The 20,013-nt window shown below is 40.7% G+C and overlaps 1 protein-coding gene across 9 annotated transcripts in view; it reads right to left on the bottom strand.

The window, feature by feature from the left end:
- Positions 1–20,013, bottom strand: part of ESRRG (estrogen related receptor gamma) — a 404,778-nt gene that overhangs the window by 249,895 nt on the left and 134,870 nt on the right. For 2 of the 9 annotated variants that reach the window (XM_082049948.1, XM_082049955.1), the window contains one exon: positions 15,428–15,543. The exons of the other annotated variants lie outside the window; for them this stretch is intronic. The gene's annotated coding sequence lies outside the window, so the exon portion shown is untranslated. Of the gene's footprint in view, positions 1–15,427; positions 15,544–20,013 lie in introns of those variants that run through there. 9 annotated transcript variants of the gene reach the window in all.

Below are 20,013 nucleotides of genomic sequence, written 5' to 3'. Positions count from 1 at the left end.
ACTATAGGTTATATACGGATTTCTGATATGAGAGGCTTTTTCTCTGGGAAGTGATTGCATCCGAAGCAAAAGGAATGTACTGAAAAAAGAGCATTCAAGTCCTCCTTTGTAGCCTTCAGAGAGAGATAATTACATCACACAAGATCACCAAGCAGGACTAAGATGTAAAAAACAAAACAAAAACAACTACAAGGAGAAAAGTAGCATATCATGCACACTGACTTACAGCCTTCAGTAAGGAGAACAGTCGCATTATCCAAGGCCATGGCCTTTGTTAGCAAGCAGAGGCTTTTCCTAACACTTGAACTTGGTGACGTCTACACTAATAAAGCTTACATCCATAATGAAGCATGAGCACTTCCTCTGGGAAAGGCCCGGAGCTATCAGGAAGGACAACATGGTACTGTAACAAATTAAAAGTCTGTTTCTCTCCCTTTGACTTTGATATCTACTTGGATGACATTTGCAGCACTGATGGGGACAATGTTATGGAAAGAAGAACCTTGATTAGTCTAGCCAGTAGAAAGTCACCTATTATCCTAGAAGACAAATCTGGAAATTTTTAATAAAACCAGACACCGTCACTTCACTTTACACCTTTGGCTCATAGTGACCCCAACAGAAAAACATGGAATATATTTATCCAGACTAACTGAACAATTTCTATAGATGACACCTTCATCTGTTCTTCACAAAGCATTTTTCTGTGTACTCACAGACTACCCAGTAAATACAACTGCCAGGTAAGCACAAGTGACTTCTCTGTACAGTGTGCCAAATAATTGTTGTTTTGACCTAGGACAAAACAGGTGAGTTAAGACAAAAATATATGTATAGTTACAGAAACACTACTCTTCTATAATCCGCACTCCTATTAAATTTATAATCTGCATAAAACAGCCTTCCTGTTATCTTATACTTTTCAGGGTTTTGGCAGTGTGAGAACCACTGAGACAGAGAGAATATTTTAGGCTCAGACCTTCTTGAAATCAGCTGCATGCTGAAGTCAAAAGACATCAGGGTTCCTAATTCCCATAGGTCTCTGTGCAAATCTTTCAACCAATACTTATTGAAGTTATGTTTAGCAATAAGGTGGCACAGCAAAGCTGATAAATTCAGGTGAAGTTCACCACAAAAAAATTTTACAACAAAAAAGAGGCAGTACCCATCTCAGAACTAAGCTAGCCAAGCGAGACAGTGTCTTGAAGCTTTCTGGCGGACTCTAGCTAGACTTAAACTGAATGCTTTGTAGTGTCCATCTCATACTGAAAGAGAAGGTATTCAGCAAGGTGCTAATCCAATGCAACACACAAACTAGCAGTTTATTTAAAACAAAACTTGATCCTTATTGGGAGCCGAGATATTTGAAGCACACACAAGTAAAACTAATTTAACCTTTGAAAAGTTATCTCCGGAGGGAAGAATAGAAATCCCTTTATAAGATTTTTAAGCACTGCAATTATTGACGAGGACTATATTACTTCAGTTTTCTCTGATCAGAAAAAAAAAAGCAAAGCCACAGGAGACATCAGCAGCTGTCAGGCTGTTTTCCAACTGCAATGAGGTAGTTTACAGTGGGCTTGTGCCAGTCTCTTAAGACCCAGTTAAGAAGCCTTTTTAAAATGCCTTAAAAAGCCAACTCATACATTAATCAAGTTGAGCCCTCATCCATACTTACTGCAATACATCAATTACCATGTCTTTTTTTTTTTTAATTTTAATAAATTCCAGTTGACAGCAGACACCTTATTAAGGCTCACTAAAATGATACAATAAGTAAAAGGCTATTAATATTGCTTTTTTTCCCTGCTGCTATTGTCTTGCCGCACTGGTCTGCAAACAAATTCAGGCTGCATTACAATTAATGCCAATGGAACTCCTTCTAACGACTTCCAGCTTGCTAATTTTTTACGCTAATAATAAAAAAAAGGCATTGCTATGCAAGAACGGCCCCCTTTTATCATGCTTGCATGGCACACTAGAGAGCTCCTGCCATTGTTCACATGAAAGACAATTAAACCCAGGAACATCAAACCCAAAAATGACAATCTGCTAACCAGCACTGGGTATTGCTGAATTCTTTTCTCTATTTTCTGAACTGATAGAAAACAATTCTCCGAAGACATTTCCCTCCCCCATGACCACCCTTTGGAAAAAAAAAAAAAAAGTTTGAAAAATACCCTCACTGATTTATGCATCTCTGCTCAGAATTTATTAACTGTCTGAGGCCAATTTCACTCTCACACGTCTATTGCCTCCAGGTTCGAATTCTGGACACATTTCAAGAAAGGCAACAATAATATTGCCCACATAGTTTTGTATTTAAAAATAAACATGTTTGTTTTTTTTTTTTTTCCCTGGTTCATGTTCTCTGAAACACAATAAAAAATGCCAATGGCAGGAGGATAAAGCTGGTGTAGTAACAAGTTTATTTCTCCCAGTCTTCTTGGGAGAAAGATGGAGAGCAAAAGAGGTCATAAGGTTTGTTGGAAATTAAGTACACTCACAATGTTAATTTAGAGCAAAGGTAACTTCTATTAGAGGTGTTTTCATCTATGCCCTCTGTCATGGAGCTCAGGACTTCGTTTTATAGCAATATTTCCAGATTTGCACCTTGGAATAGATAGAAATTTTTTTTTTTACCTTTTTTTTTTTTTTTTTTTTTTTTTTTTTTAATGAACTGTGTTTTCAGCCACATGTATTTATACAGTCACAATATTATAACATGAACAATTATGCTACTTTGTACCTCTGTAAGTGACTTTTGGCCAAGAGTTCCAAGGCACTTCAGTATTCATTAATTCTCACAAGACCTCTGAGAAGTAGGTGTTTTTATATCTGTTTTACAGGTATATAGGCCAGGTGACTGACAGAAAGGTTAAGAGATGTTTCTAAGACCATGGTAGCAATACAAGCACAGCTCCAAAAAAACAACTGCCACCATGAAGATGCCTTAGCAATTCTGACAAATCTTCAGCTCAATATAACACTGAAGTGGGCACTTGAGCTGCATCCTTATCGGGATCTTCCTTGCCTGACTTTGAGGATGCCTGTAAGTCCTGCCTGGCTTTTGTTCAGCTCCAGCTGTCCCTATCAGAGGTACTTCCTTAGCCTAAATCTATATATGTCCCAGCAAATAAGACCCCAGTCCAGTCACTTCATCCTACACCACAGTACATATGTATTTACTGTAAGAAATTCAAGAAATCAGAACCACAGTAAATAACCGGTTTATATTCTGAAATATTCACATTACTGGTGAGTCAGCAAGCATATGTATATGCAGGTTACATACATGATGTTAACACATAATTGACAACTTGCTGATTGCTACAGATTTGACATGAGTAATGAGAGACAAAGCTTTGGCTGGAGGATACCAGTCTTATGAAAGAAGTCCACATTACGTTTAGTACCAAATCATATAATTATGTATAAATGCCAGACCTTATAAACATGTAGAGGTAGAAGGAATTTATGTTTTTAATGTGAAGTTGGGAAATTCCCATGCCCCTTTTGCCACACAAAAAGTATTTCCTACTCCTAAAGCTGAAGGGCATTGGGCCTTAAACATGTCACTTCAGCAGGCCTGAATATTTCCAGGCCTCTACTTCAGACCAAAGAAGTTGTGGTAAATTCTACATTTGGGAGAAAACATTTCTGTGTTGTTGTTTAACAGCCACAGAGAACTGTGGAGTGTTAAAGAACACACCCCAGGAAAGATGGATTAGTAGGAAGTGGCCAAGAGAGGCCATAAAATGTGCATTATAAATGCAATTCATCACATAACTGTGCAATTTGTCAAATGGATATTGTACCTTGCATAGTGTCTTTTGGGACAGAAGCAAAAGAAAAAGGCCTGGGAGATAATGGTTCTATTCCTGACTCTGCTACTGGTTCTCTTTCTGACCTTGGAGAAGGCTTTTTAGCCAAAATATGTAGACCATTTTCTACTTCCATTATTGCATATCCAACTTCATTTTGATTAGGCTCATAGCTGCAATTCTAAAATTGCAGTGTCCTGAAACCAGAGGACTAGAAGACATCTGACACAGAAATCTGATTTTTCAAGTGTTTTTTAGCCTAGGAGCTGAACCTGCATGTCTTTGTGCATAAAATCGGGAAGATAATGCTAACATCTTAAAAGAGATTTCACAAGAATTAACCTGAATTTCGCAGATATGCAATTAAATAGTTATGGAAGTACTTCATCGTTCAACTAAAATAACCCTAAAATAATTGGTGCTGAATAGGACAATCTTGTATAGGTGGTGCAACACTATGAAGACTCTGAAATCAATAACTGCCAGACATAACTCAGTCTGCTAAAACATAGCTATACAGTCCAAATCGGCTGTTCAGGACTGCTCTCTAACAGCTAATGGGTTGGATATTTGCTGGATATGAAATACCTTCTTAGCCATTAACAAGTGGATTGGACTACGTGAACAATGAGCACAAAACCCTTCCCTGTTACTCCTGCAAAGAAGGAAAATTTTTGTTGTGGCAACACAAGGAATAAAGCCACACTGGATGCACCTCAGTAGCTGGGGGAACAAGCGCAGGGAAACCTGCTGGAAGCAGCTCTGATGCTTTTAGGTGGTGCTGACCAGTAGCCTCCCAGTGCAGCCTCACCAGCTGCTCACAAGAGCACTCCAGTCTGCTCCAGTACAACCTTTAGTAGCTTCACTCACTGCTCTACTCCCAGCGTAGGGAAGCTGGCGTTACCTCTCTCTGTGAAGGCAACACCCTCTTCCATTGCTCCTGTTAGACCCACAATGGCTTATCTGGTTATGCTCCAGCCAAACACATGCTATTTTGGCCCCAGTGAACACTGTTACTATCATCCACCACCAACTTATGCTCCTTTTCTCAGGTAACAGCTGGCATGTCCCTTCAACTTGACATTTGTGACATGGACAAACACACCTTCATTAAGTACTGTGACAGGTCCTTTTGCACCTCGCTCAGATGCATGGAGCAGCCCACGACCTCTCTGCTGCAATGCTGGTGAAGAAGCCAGGAATCACCAGGTAATTTCCATAGGTGAGGATGCTGCTGTGCTGATCTAGCCCACTGTGCACTGAGTGGACAACTTGACCCAAGAGGTGGCTAAGTTCATGTTCCACCTGCCCCATCTGCCACCTGTGTAGCCAAAGGTCTTTCTATTTTTCTCCATGATGGAGACTTCAGCTCTACAGCAGTGTGCAGGCTTTCACTCCACATGAGCCAGCTGCTGTACGAGTGGCAATCGCATGCAGGAGCTGCATATAAACCACAGCCATTTCTCAACATGCACATGCAAATAAATAAATAAATCTCAATTTTGCTGTTTTGCAGTTTTTTGTCCTTCCCCCCTTACCCCCTCTCTTGAAAAGGCAAAACAAATTAAAAGTAATAAAAACATCCACCTCTTTTTTGTATGGTCGCATGTGCACTGGATTTGGCTCATTTAGACACTGCATTTGAGCCAATTTAGATGTGACATCCAAGACAACTATAGGACTCCCACAAGTCTATAACAAAAATCAAAGACAAACTTCTTTTTTATTCACAACATACCAAGTTTGCAGCTCTTTTGAGTCCTATATAAAGTGTAAGATAATATCCCTGAAGTGATACCCCTGAAATTAGAAACCAACTTTAAATTAATATGATCACAAAAGAAAAATAAAGAGAAAATGAGCAGGTTTCACATCACAGTCAAATTTTAGCATTGCTTAAACTGTTGTAAATCAATAATAAACGTATAAAGTTACTCTGAATTAATACAGATGGAAACTGAAAGCAGACAAAACTCATACTGACTGTAATTAAATTGCTTATTGATAGTGCTTCACTTATTGTCCAAATAAAAGCAGAGTATATGACCAAATTGCTTTATACACATTCTCCTCCTTTTAATTACAACATAAGAGCAGCAATTGTTATCTCTTCTATCAACTAACTTAGATTTATAATATGGCCTGCTCCCCACACTTAAGACAATATAACCTTATACCACGGCAATATTATAGTGCCACATCCTGTATCCTAGCAACGGTTTAGGGCTTGCATTTGATGTCAAAATAATGGGTCCTTCTTAATCTCTTGGTTTTTTCTGAAGTAAGAGGTCACACACTGAAATCTAGGAGTTGGAGAAAAAAATTACTGAAGAGCACGCTGCAAGCGCACCTATGAGGTATATATACATTTATATATGCACACACTCACATGTACAGGTAAATGCATAACCACATGTGCACACAGAATAGATGGACTAGTTTTTGTCTCTAAATTGTTTAGACAGGACTGAAAGCCGAGAAATGAAATGATGTATATCACTTTGAAGATATCGGAGGCTTTTAACAAATACAATCTTCCTCCTGCTTTTATCAGCTCACTGTCTTCTATAAGTTAAAGAGGAAAAAAAATACCAGGCATATGGTCCCAGTTTTTTCCTCATCTAAATTTAGTCCTATAACCATATAAAAAAATAAAATAAAATCCTGTCTTTAATTTCTTATGTCTTTCCCATTTCCTTTAAAAGATTTGGCTAAAAGTACTGATTAAGTGATCTACCTCTTTGTGACATTCACCAAGCTATGACACAGCTGGGACTTACCTGTGTTTGACTATTTAAAACATTGATCATAATGGAAAAATGGCTTGATTTGTAGCAGCACCAGGGATATATGGTATTAACCAGCAATAGCAACCAAATGGAAAGATATAATCGAGTATCTCTGATTCAGTTCAGAAACTGGAAAGCACTTTGAAAGAGTAGGATTCAAGTTTGGGTGGCTGTCAGAGAGATATATACATAAGCATATACATATGTATGCAAAGGCTGTGTATGCTGCTCTTGCAGGAGAAAAGACACAGGACTGAATCTACAGTACTAAAGGCTGAGGAAAAGTGAAAAATTGATAGGCATGCTATTATAATCTTTCCCCAGGTAATCCAATTCTCCTTCCTATATGCACAAGTTTGGAATTCTTACTTTTAATGCCTGTGGGAACAAGTGAACCAGGTAGAGGAACAGAGCATCAACTGTCCCATGAGCAACAAGTAAATAGGGCTCTGTTGAACCACAAGGTTTCGAAACAGGGCTAGTATTCAAACATACTGGGACAGCTCGGAGCTATTTGCTCTTCTTTGCCCCTGAGGCCTCGACAGAACAAAAGAAACAAAGGTTGTTTCAAATTGTGTTTCGTTTTCTCTACACATCAGTTTAAAATACACAGGGAAAAACCTTTCCCCTTGAATGCTAGTGGTGAGCATATGAACCTGCAGAAGGTTTCATGCAGTTGTCGCTCTTCATCCAGCAGCTACATTAACAAACCTTCAAACGCCCGCGGCACCGTGGCTTTGCCTGCCCTCGCTGCACCCCACTAATCTGGCCTCTCGGGAAGAGCCAGATCAAACAGGCAGCCCCCGCAGCACGTCCCCAATGTCAACTAACCCCGGCTCCCTGGGACCAGCTGAGCCAGAAGAAATCGGAGGAGCCGCACTTGGGTGCCTGGTACAAAGAGAGATCCACAGCGCAAGAAGAAAAACACTGCTCGTATGAGAGCAATTTCTTTTCATTATCCACAATATTTTACTTCTAGCTGCAAACCTGGAGCTTGAAAGGATCCTTGCTAGCTCTGTTTATTTATTTAAACCAATTCTTGCAGCCCTTCTTCTCTCTAAACAATACCGAGGTGAAGAGTTTACAGGAGCATGTTGTTCAGAGCTCAGTTGCTGGGGAAGCGCTTTGCTCCAGCTCTAAGGAGAGCCAGCACCCAAGGCAGGAGCCTGCCCGGTCCTTCTGTCTTTCAGGAAACTGTTTGTTGCGTGGGTACACGCACACGGCAGTTTGCCCCTCTCTGCAATTGTCGTGGCAGTCATTCTCTGATGGATATTATTATCCCCTGAAGATGGTTTGTGGACAACCCTATCCCCTGCTAGGCTGTCCCAGTTTTATAAACTGCAAATCTGGTCAGCTTACTCTACAGGAGGGGAGAAAAACTAAATAAAAAAAAAATAGAGTTGTTTAAAAAGGACAGCTGCTGTGCCACTGCTGCACTAACACAGCCCCAGCAGAAGGAAGGCACCATCCCCCTTTTGTTATGGGTCCCTCCTTTCCGTGCAGTGACACCACCACCATCACCACCAGTGAGGCACTGGGAACCCTGCCACAGGCTTTACTGGCAAACAAAATGAGGCCCAGCAGCAAGTTTTCCACAATTCCTGCAGCAAACAGGAGGTAGGCTGGGAAGCAGAGTCGCCCCATGTTCCAGCTTCCCTTGCAGTCAGTGCCATTGCAAGAAAGAGCTTTGAATTTAGGCAACATTTCAGCTTATGCCGAGTAGCACTGGAGATGAGCACAGCCTTGTGCTCCCACCTGAACTGAAGGCAGCCTAAACACGAGCCTAAATACTGTCTTGAACCCAAGCTCTAAACAACAGAAAATCTACAAATGCAAAGTAAAATTTAAATTATTTTTTTCTTCTCCAGAGCTATGTGATCCAACACAGGTTGGCAGTAAACAAAAGCAAAAAAAGAGACTCTTACAATGCATTTTTCAAAGGGGAGTGCTGCAACAGGAACTGTGATCAAATCACAGTTATATTAACATGGTTCTTGCATACCAAAGCATTTCTATGTATGTTCAAAAGAAGAAGAAAAAAAAAAAAAAATGAAACACAAAACCACACATCTTGCTTAGATACTAATTTCTGAAGTAGGAAAATTGCCTTTACAGTTCCTGGTACTTGAGGCCAAATACTACCCTTGATCCATGTACAACAGGAGACTTGAGAATAGGGGAACTATGTAGGTTTGCCATCCTGGTGTCATATAAACTCATTTTACATTTCCATTAGACAGGAAAAATTAAAATGAGAGGCAGGCACGAAGAAAAATCCAGTCATCTGAAGAATAGACAGAAGGCTTGCAAGACAGCTTCTAAACAGCTAGTTTGTATAACGCATCTGTCTGAAGTAATTTGTCCTTTTTTTTCCTTCTTTAGTTTTATCTGTGTTATTTTTTAACAAACTAACGTAAATTCACAGAGTCACAGAATGTTAGGGATTGGAAGGGACCTCGAAAGATCATCTAGTCCAATCTCCCCACTGGAGCAGGAACACCTAGATGAGGTTACACAGGAAGGTGTCCAGGTGGGTTTTGAATGCCTCTAGAGTAGACACCACAGCCTCCCTGAGCAACCTGTTCCAGTGTTCTTTTACCCTCACTGAGAGGAAGTTTCCTCTCATATTTAAGTGGAACCTCTTGTGTTCCAGTTTGTATCCATTGTCCCTTGTCCCATCACTGCTTGTCACCGAGAAGAGCCTGGCTGCATCCTCGTGACACTCATCCTTTATATATTTATAAACATTAATGAGGTTACCCCTCAGTCTCCTCTTCTCCAAGCTAAAGAGCCCCAGCTCCCTCAGCCTTTCTTCATAAGGGAGATGCTCCACTCCATCATCTTTGTGCCTCTGTGCTGGACCCTCTCCAGCAGTTCCCTGTCCTTCTGGAACTGAGGGGCCCAGAACTGGACACAATATTCCAGATGCGGTCTCACCAGGGCAGAGTAGAGGGGCAGGAGAACCCCTCTCGACCTACTAACCACCCCCTTCTAATACACTCCAGGATGCCATTGGCCTTTTGGCCACAAGGGCACAGTGCTGGCTCATGGTCATCCTGCTGTCCACCAGCACCCCCAGGTCCCTTTCCCCTACACTGCTCTCTAATAGGTCGTTCCCCAACTTATACTGGAACCTGGGGTTGTTCCTGCCCATATTCAAGACTCTACACTTGCCCTTGTTATATTTCATTAAATTTTTCCCTGCCCAACCCTCCAGCCTGTCCAGGTCTCTGGATGGCAGCACAGCCTTCTAGCATGACAGCCACTCCTCACAGCTTGGTGTCATCAGCAACCTTGCTGACAGTGCACTCTATTCCCTCATCCAAGTCACTGATTAATATATTGAATAGTACTGGTCCCAGTACTGACCCTTGAGGGACTCTACTAGATACAGGCCTCCAACCAGACTCTGCCCCATTGACCACGACTCTCTGGCTTCTTTCCTTCAGCCAGTTCACAGTCCACTACCCGATCATCCAGTCCACAATTCCTCATTTAAACAGCCAGGATGCTGTGGGAAACTGTGTCAAATTCTTTACTGGTGTCAAGGTAGACCACATCCACTGCTTTACCATCATCTATCTACCTCGTTATGTCCTCATAAAAGGCTATGAGGTTGGTTAAGCACAACTTCCCCTTGGTGAAGCCATGTCGACTGCCCCTAATGACCCACTTATCCTTGATGTGCCTTGAGATGGCACCAGGCATAAGTTTTTCCATCACTTTTCCAGGAATGGAAGTGATGCTGACCGGTGTATAGTTACCCAAGTCCTCATTCTTGCCCTTTTTGAAGACTGGAGTGACATTTGCTTTCCTCCAGTCCTCAGGCACCTCTCCCGTTTCCCACAATTTAGCAAAGATGATGGAGAGTGACCTAGCAATGACCTCAGCCAGCTCCTTCAGCATCTGCAGGTGCATCCCGTCTGGGCCCATGGATTTATGGATGTCCAGATTGCTTAATTGCTCCCTAACCCAGTCCTCATCAACCAAGGCAAACTCCTCCATTGTCCTGCCCTCCTTTGGGGCCTCAGAGATACGGGGCTTCTCAGGACAGCTTCTGGCAGTGTAGACAGAGACAGGGCATTCAGTAACTCTGCCTTCTCTGCATCTTCTGTCACCAGGGCACCCACCCCATTCACCAGTGGGCCTCCATTGCCTCTGGTGTTAGTTTTATCTGCATGTACTTGAAGAAGCTCTTTCTGTTGTCCTTGACCCCTCTCACAAGGTTTAATTCTAAGGAGGCCTTAGCTTTCTTAGTTGCCTCCCTACACCCTCTGACAACAGCCTGATATTCTTCCCAAGTGGCCAGTCTCTCCTTCCATGACCTGCAAACTCTCCTCTTCCACTTGAGCTTACCCAGCAGTTCCCTGTTTAACCACGCAGGTCTCCTGGCTCCCTTCCTTGACTTCCCACGTGTCGGGATGCTCTCATCTTGAGCTTCGTAGAAGGAATCCCTGAATGCTAATCAACTATCGTGGGCCCCTTTACCTTCAAGCATCCTTGCCATGGGATTTCCCCTAGCAATTGTTTGAAAAGGCCAAAGTTTGCCCTGCTGAAGTCCAGGGTTGCAATTCTGCTTGGTATTCTGTTCCTGTCACATGAGATCCTGAACTCCACCATCTCATGGTCACTGCAGCCAAGGCAGCCCTCAACCTCTACTGCTTCAACCAGACCCTCCTTGTTAATGAGGATGAGATCCAGCAACAAATTTATTCTCAATTTTGATTGTTAATTGTCATTAGTCACACAAAACACACTGAAGTGTTTCTCTTCCTTGGCCAGATGAGCAAAACTCTGTAGACAGGATGAGAGTATTCAAAAGACAGTGAAAACTGAAATCTTTAAAGAAAAAAAAGCAATAGAGCAGCAAACTACAGGAATTTCATAAAACCTCCTTTCAAAAATCAGTCACAGCTGAGTCACTGTATGGTAGAAATAATTTTGATATATGCCCACATTTTGCTTAGAACAAAGGCACCCATGTCTCTAGTTGCTACTACACTTTAAACAATAACACTTCATGATACTTAAAAAAAAAACAACCACCAAACAACTCTCAGGCTGCTGTCATATGACCAGCTCAATGGACATTTCATTTCTTCCAGCTAATGTTTACAGTCACACAAAAAATAACTGTATGTTGTGCTCATCATCAGATCCCACATCATCCTCCTTGATTTGCTTCTTTCCCAAGAAATGTATCCTGGTTTTCCAAATCAGCCTCCCACCATATAAAGCATATACCTACACCAGTGCATGGCCAGCACAGGACTTAGCAATTCACTGCACTGCAGCAGCTCATCAAGTAAAATTCAAGCTCACGTTTACAGCTTAAGTGATTACAAAGAGAGACGAGTAATATAAGTTTAGTTTTTAAGCCTTTGGTTGTAGTTTATGCTACACCAGGAAATTGTGAGTTTTCAGGGTATAAATTTCCTCTCTGTTATCACCTGAAGATAGCAGAGCACAGCCCCACTGTCATCCTTATCTACGACCTTCTGCTCACTTGGAATTTACATGTCAAGACCAGAACACCAGTACCAAGTAACCTTCTAAAGTGAAATTAAATATTGTGTTTAAAAAAATATTATTCAATATCAATTTCATCACAACAACTAAATCAAATGGCTTAGATTTTTGGTTAAATTCAGATCATCACTAGGTGCTTCTCTAAGAAGTTTCTCTGAATTAACTGGGACTACAAATGTGAATTAAAATCTTAGAAGTCTAGTCTTTCCCCTGAGGTTTTAGGCTCTTCTGCTTCTCATCATACCTATAAAACCCATAAGAAGTCCCTTTCCCATTACATTGCTGGTAAGATGGTGGCAGTGAAAAGATATGCAAGAATGCTACAGAATTTAAAAAAAAGAAAAAAAGCAGCACAGTTTTATTTCTTATCAAAGAACATAGGTAACCATCAGTGAGTGGTAGATTGCTCAACTTCATTACACAGACACTTTTTATGTTTTGTTTGTGGTTATTTAAAATGGATTACCGAAACTGACAGTCATGCTGACACTACTCCCTGATAACACACTCTTACTGTAGCTAATCATTATAAGCAAAAAGAAGAAAAAAAGCCTATGATAGTAATTTGTGACCTTAGGGGAGCCCAGGTGCAGAAAAAAAAAAAAAATCATAAAAAAGTAACATGAATAAATTTTTTGCCAGTCTTTTCAAAGGAAACCATCTGTGTTGCACCAGATACAGGTACCAGTCTGTGAAACATCGGGTAACAGTGAGCAATGCAAATATTCATCACCATCTACTACAATTCTTTCTGTGGACTGCAAACTCCAGAATGCTAATTTCAATTGACATGTGGATGTATAACTTATCTGGTGGAGCCCTTTTTAGGTATTTATATAAAACTATCACATTTTGTAAATGCTTAACAATGCAAATACTCAGCATCTGCCATTCCAAGTGTTCTCTGTCAGTGGAAGGTTTTAAAAGGTTTTGATCTCAACATGCTGAACTGCTGAGCCTAGTAGTCTCATGTTTATGCCAGAGTAAATTAGCAGCAAGTCAATGGAGTTAAATTGGAGAAAAAAAAAATAAAAGGTGTAAAAGCAGAATTAGATTCTGATATCCACATTTTAATTATTACAGAAATTAGACCTGAAATGCACTGCCATGAAGTCAAGAAAAATGCTGCTGCTTGGTAAAATTAATATTTATAAATCAAACTGAATGTAGTTAAGATTAATAATGTTGACTGTGTTTCTTTAAAGTGTAACACAAGTTGCTTGATCATTTGTAGCAGCTTTTTGTTTTACTCTTTGCATGTTCTTGATATAGCACTGAACTAAGTTAATATTTTTTAGTTTCTTTTCCAACAGGTTTCCAAAACTGAAAAGTAACTAAATAGTTGTACATAATGGCAAATTCTAGTTACTTAGTTTAACCGAGTCTCTGGAAGATATTTCACTGAGAACAACTTACCCTTAAAGCATATCACCCAGCTTGGTTAACCCTAGTACACATGCTTTGATTTGCCAAGTTTGAACATGAAGTATCAGCTGCTAAATAAAGCCAAGCTCCTCTCATTGGGACAGATAAATAGCCCCTGAGGTGAACCTTTAGTCAAGCGATGGACAACTGGAGGAAGTTCACTGTCTAATGGATCTGGGTTACCATTCATTAGACATGTCTTGCTGCTTATCTGTGAACTCTCTGCAAGACAAGACTTCATTTAATATGTAGGCAGAACAACTAATTAGCAGCTTTTTTCCTCTGACTAATACAATTCCCTTCTAGTTGCTCCATAAAGAAGATTCAGTGGAACACCCCTGTGAAAGCAGTGGAATTCCAGGTAGTTATGGTGACGAATTTCATTGTGAATGAGGATCAATGTCCCATACTACTTTGAATAGTAATTTCTTAATTCTTATTCAAATCTGGCCAGCAAGATAATATAACTTGAACTGAATCGGCCATGTGATCCTGATGGCATCCCATTAATGGGCTGTTCACTTAATTTATGTAATTTTAAAAAATTAAATAGTCATATTTTAAATCCCTACTGCAGTCCTTCAGATTGAAAGTACATGTTTAAAAGTTATAGTATCTTTATAAATCAGTATGTCTGCACTTCTTAGTTTGTTGACTGAACTTTCCCAAAGTTTTAATTAATCTTCCCTCATCTCTCTTCAGCCTGTAGGAACATTGTGAAATCCCAGCATCAGTGTGTTTCATACCCATTTACTAACCCTGTTAAGTGCCACAGAAGAACCCCACATTTGTAAATTCCTGTTTGAGTTGGAAAATAAACCCAGAGTTTCCATTTGTACAGAAACAGCATAAAAATCCAGTTATAGGAACACTTTCACCGATGGTTGAAAGCCAAATCTCTGAAAGCAAAATGAACATGAAGGCAGTTATTAATAACAAAATCTTACGGGCCTAACTCTGCAAGATGCTGAGCCTCATCCTCAAAGCCAACAGGGAACCAAGGTGATCAGCACCTCCCCTGAAGTATTTGGCAACTGTGGCCTAAAAGGCTCATTGCAAATACCCCGAGAAGGACCAGCCAGGAGAGGGCACGCCACTGGGAAAAGAAATGCCCAGTCGATCTAAGGCTATTTATAAAGCTTGCACTAAACATTTAGAGCCAAGCCCTAACTTGGCTAGGTGTCAAGGACCACAGCGAAAAAAACACAACCCTATACCCTCATTAAGAAAATGCATGAAGCACCGATTTCTATTTTTGGTGGCATTTGTAAGCATTGCCAGGGTTACAGCTGCTTCATTGTGGTTTCTCAAGAATTTCCTTGATAAAAAGCGGACAACAGAATTAGCTGAGCCTTTTGGAAATAGCCGCACAGTCCAGCTGTAAAACAATGTCAAGTAGCTGGCAAAAAAACAAAACAAAACCTCATAACTGGGGTGCTACACATCTACCAGTAGGGGCACATTTGCCCCCTGACATTCTTTACTTGGAACTGGAAGACAGAAGGGCTGGGAAGAGGGAGGCTTGAAAACTTATAAAGCCACTGCCCGAACTCGTACAGAAACCTTTTTGGTGGTGGGCATGTCATGATAACCCACTAGAAAAGACACTCTCATCTAGTGAGACCTACTGGTGTCATGAGCTTAGATGTGCTACATGCACATACAGATAAGGGAGGTAGATGGAAAGAGGTCAACACACTCTCTTTCAGAAGGAAAGGCATTAGTAAACAGTGTATTAGGAGCAAGGACTGAAAAACAAAGCAATAAAATCTTCAAAGTGTTTAGCCTTTCTTATTTTATGCCAAAGAGTTACAACCTGTGTAATTTGCTGGGAGAAGGCAGCTGAGGTACAGGACTTACAGTCAAGACTGGATTTATCAAAGCCTTGGACAAGCAGCTCTGGGCTTTAACTAAAGGATATCCACCCGTTCCCCCAGTTTCTGCAGGAATCAAAGATGACCAATGGTTTGTACCTGCTGGAAAGATAAAGAGAGAGGGAGCTTTTACCTCTGCACATATATGTGTACAAGCCCATTTCAGGTTTGTAAGCAAGGTTCATCCATGCCCTATTATGTCCCTGGAGGTTCAGAACATTAAATTAAATTATTACTGTAAAGGCAATGAAATATCAAGATAAGGACATTACATTGTATATTAATTTCAGTGTTCATGTTTTAAACTATTTTTTCTGCATTTTTTGATCAGGAAAGAGATACTTCCTGCCCCTCTTTCAATTTAAATTTGGAAATGCCGACAAACATGCTGAACCGTCAGAGGAGCTGGCTACACGGGAGACTCACAAAGAAGTGCACTAGTTGTTTGTTATTACCTGTCTTTGCAGGAAAAGCTCAAAAAAAGAAGTGGAAGAAAGCTTTTGTGGCTAATGCAGAAAGTGAAGCAAGGTAGCTCACCACAGACTGCCCACTCATCCTGCACATTGGGAGCCAATATCTGTTTAAATTCAGAGTAAGTTTCTGTGTGAAAATTTAATTCTCCTACACAAGTCAAATTCTCTCATGCATCAGTACACTTCATAGATATACTAAGAAAGATTATAATTGTATGTAATCACAACCATCAACCCCAGAATTATTTCACCTGGGACCTTTCCCATCCCTTCCTATCTTACCTATAAGGCATCAGTTACTCAACTGAACACAATGAGTGATGGGAAACCCCTTTAGGTATAGAGCGAGTGACACAATCAGGACCAAACCACGTTAGCTACTCTGGCCCCAGCAGTCTGAGTGTTAAACAATAAAAGTCTCCTCTTAGACCAACTAGTAACCTAGTATCTGTAGTTAAAAAAACTTCACACAGAAACAGTGGTTTCATTTGTCATGTAGAAGTAGAGAAAACAGGGCATTCAGCTGGAACCCAGAAGACATGAATTACAGGCAATATTTTGAAAATTGTCTAAGATCTAGATAATGAAATTAACTCAGGCATAGCTCACTCAACATCATGGTGCCTGGATTTCTTTTAAACATGAGTTCAAGGTCAATGTTCAGAAATACCCCAAAATCCTTAAAATCCCCTGTTTTCAGAACCAAAATCCCACTTAGGGGTGATGTTGAACATCTCTGGAACACCAACAAGGCCAAAGTTGAGCATGTAGGTGTATTTGCTCTATAGCCTGTGCTACCAGTGACAAAAGAAGAATTCCTAAGGACCCTTTGAAGCACTCATTGGGCCTGGCTCCTGGAAAAGCCTGTTTCAATACATAATCTGCACAGGGAGGCTGTAATACTCACCCCACAAATCTCTACTTTTCTTCATAACTACATTTCTGAGATAGCCCAGAGTCAAGCCCTCAGGAGCCAAGCTCCACAGCAGCAAGGCTCTTGAGAAAAAATGTCTTTTTTTTTTCCCCTGAAGTGCTTTCATGGATTTTGTATGTTTGTCAAACCATGTCACTCTGCACATGCAATGCCCTTGCCTGTTGGTCTCATCTCTTCTGCTTAGATCGTAAACCCTCCTGGTCTGAAGATCATGTCTAAAACGTTTACTTCTTCCCTTGCAGAAGTCAGTATGTGCTTGCCCATCTCAACATCAGCACTCTCAGTGAATCAGCTTGGGATAAAAACATGATAGCACACCTGGGTCTGTCATTGTCACAGAACCTGGTGTGCTGCTGCCTGTGGTTTTTCATTTTCCTCAGTTAAGTGTAGTATTTGTAGAGACATAAGCATATATAGGAGATCACATCTATCTTTGGATTCTGCAGAAACATTCTTCATCGAGTTCCTAGTAACCAACTTAACTCTTTCCCCAGAAAGAATATGCAGCATCCCAAACATTGAGTGAGTGAATGGAAAGCCAGAAATAGAGCTCTGTAGATCAATAGATTTGACTGAGAAAGCGTTTGCATTCTCAGGGGTAGAGATCATTGTGTTTCTAAGTGGATCAGAGATATGATCCTTGGCCACTGTGAATGGAATGGAAACTGGATGCCATCAGCGGGAGATACGAGTGCTGATGTGGTGAGGTAATGTGGTAAGGAATAGCAGAGTGGAAGGAATGCAGTGCCACTGCCCTGAGGAATCTTAAAATTAGCTCAATTTGGTATTCAAATGCTGGCTGAGAGGGGAAAGAAATAAAAAAAAAAAGGCAGAGGATTTTTACAAATGAATCAGGAGAAAAAGTGTCACTCATAATTTCTCTGGACAAACAGCTTTGAGTTGCATTTAGCACAGAATCTGTCCTCCACATATGAATATAATGGGTAGGTGACTGTCAACCTCTTGCCAACTTGGGGGTCAAAATACCAGCTCTTCACACCAAGACATCTCTAGTGGGGATGTCATGTGGGGCCAGGCAGCCAGGAAGGTACCACCAGAATGCCTGACCATCATGCCCAGGAACTGCTGCATACAGAAGGCCACCATGCGTGGGGCATGCCTTGTGAGCTATCTCTTTTGAATAGCAGCTCACTGCATTATCAATCAAGACCCACGAGGTAGCTCATGACTGGCACCTTGCTACAAACCTGCTACTGATCTTGCCGGAGCCATACCTGGAAGCGAAAGGTAGAGCTCAAACAGGATGGATTATTTCCACAGAAATGCAAACTCAATTTAACCTCAGATGGATGATACTTTTACAAGTAGATCTCAAAAGAAAGGTTACGTTTCTCTATAGCTTCTGTACAGATAATATCAGGAGCCATGTCTGCTTTGAATGATAACAGTGGCAAGTTTTGCTTTTGTCTCTGATGAGAGTGGGGTTAACTTCAAAATTCATGTAATGAGTCTATCTGAGATGCAGCTGCTTTTGTGGGGTTCTTATGCCACTGATTGTCTCCTCTCTAAAGCCAAAAGGTTACTGTTTGGTTTATTCAGAGAAGGCAGTTGCCTTTTCTTTCTTCCATGTGAAAGATAATATAGCTGCAATGCACAATGTTTGTTAACCTTTCACAATAATGTCTATTATTGTTAGTAATGCAGAGGATAAAAAGAATTACTCCAAATCTACCTTAGGGTTACATTTCATGGGCTAGAGGCAGGAACTGTGAATAAAATATTCACATTGCTGCCTTTATTTTGAAACTGTGTACTGTAATGCTTGTAATTATGACTATCCTAATTTTCTCCTATTCAAGATTACAGGGTTTTCCTCACCCTTTCTGCAATTTAAAAATGCAATAGCCATAGGATGGTCAGAACCTGCTGGCAGGCAATCAGACTCCCAAGGGAAGTAAATGCACACACCACAGCTGCTTTTCTGCCACATGCTGTCCCAGAAAAGAAGGTCTGCAAGTCCAAGTGAAGATGGGTTCCAACTGGAGACACAACGTGAAGTTTTTACTATTGATGGTTACTTGGTACCTATTTTAAGGTCTAAACATGGACACCAAATTATGTTTTACACCTCTGTAAGCATTATATTAACATTTCCATCAAAAGGGAGGGTGAAGGGAGAGCAAAGGAAAAATAAAATCTTATTAGGCACAATTCTCAGTGAGTGATATCTGGTTGGCACAGAGCAGACTGGGTCATATCAAGGAGATGGTGATGCACCATCTTTACGCCAACTCCAAATTCTCTATATCAGCACTTCTAAATTCTGCTGCTATTCTACCAACTGCAGGCCTTGGGCAAGCAGAAAAGGCAAGAAGTAAAATAAAGCTCATCATGTCATCTCATCTCACCCTCACACACACCTCAGCAGCAGCACAGAGGCAGAGGTGCAAGTTGAGAATTAAATAAAATAAAAAGGAGGAAAATTCTCATTGTTGCTCCCAAAGGAGCTCCTCTGATATAGGGTAAAAAGCCTTGCCAGGACATTGCGATCAGATGATAGCACCCCCTGCATTGTTTGAACACTGTCAAGGGGCATTATACTCAGAAGATAATCCAGCCCTTGAACTCCCCAGGTACTGGTTTTAAATACCTCTGATGAGATCCAACTGCATCCTATCTGGGTATGCCTCAAACATCTAGCATCACATTTGGTTATGTCTACAAAAACACCAGCTAGGAAGAAAGAGATAATGAAGAATGATTTTAGTCTTTTATTTGAGCAAAAGCTAAACATATGGATCCTGGCACCAAAAGTATGGAATGCATGATAAAACATATGGATATCCATATGGAAAAGAAAAAAAAAAAGGGCAAAAAAAAAGCTTCTTGGCCAGAAATTCTGCTCTTGCATTTTTATCCTGTATACACAGTGCACCCCCTTCCCTCTGCAGCGCAGCGCTGCCTGCCGATGGATTAGGATGTTATAAATTCACATGCAAATTTCACAAAATGCTGTACTGTTATCAACTTTATTAGATTTACGAATACAGTCCCGCTTATATTTTTTTTAATTCTCTTAATCCCTTTCATCACTTAATAGCTCAGAAAGTAATGGATTTCAGTAAAAAGGAGAGGCTTATTACAATCAATCCTGTTGCTCTATCTCTGCTCGATGCTCGACTAATGAAACTTATTTTTCTTCAG

This window comes from Streptopelia decaocto (assembly GCF_964273445.1).
Source record: "Streptopelia decaocto genome assembly, chromosome: 3".
NCBI lineage: Eukaryota > Metazoa > Chordata > Aves > Columbiformes > Columbidae > Streptopelia > Streptopelia decaocto.
The sequence above is the reverse complement of the archived record's forward strand: the minus strand, read 5'-3'. Positions and strand labels throughout refer to the sequence as shown.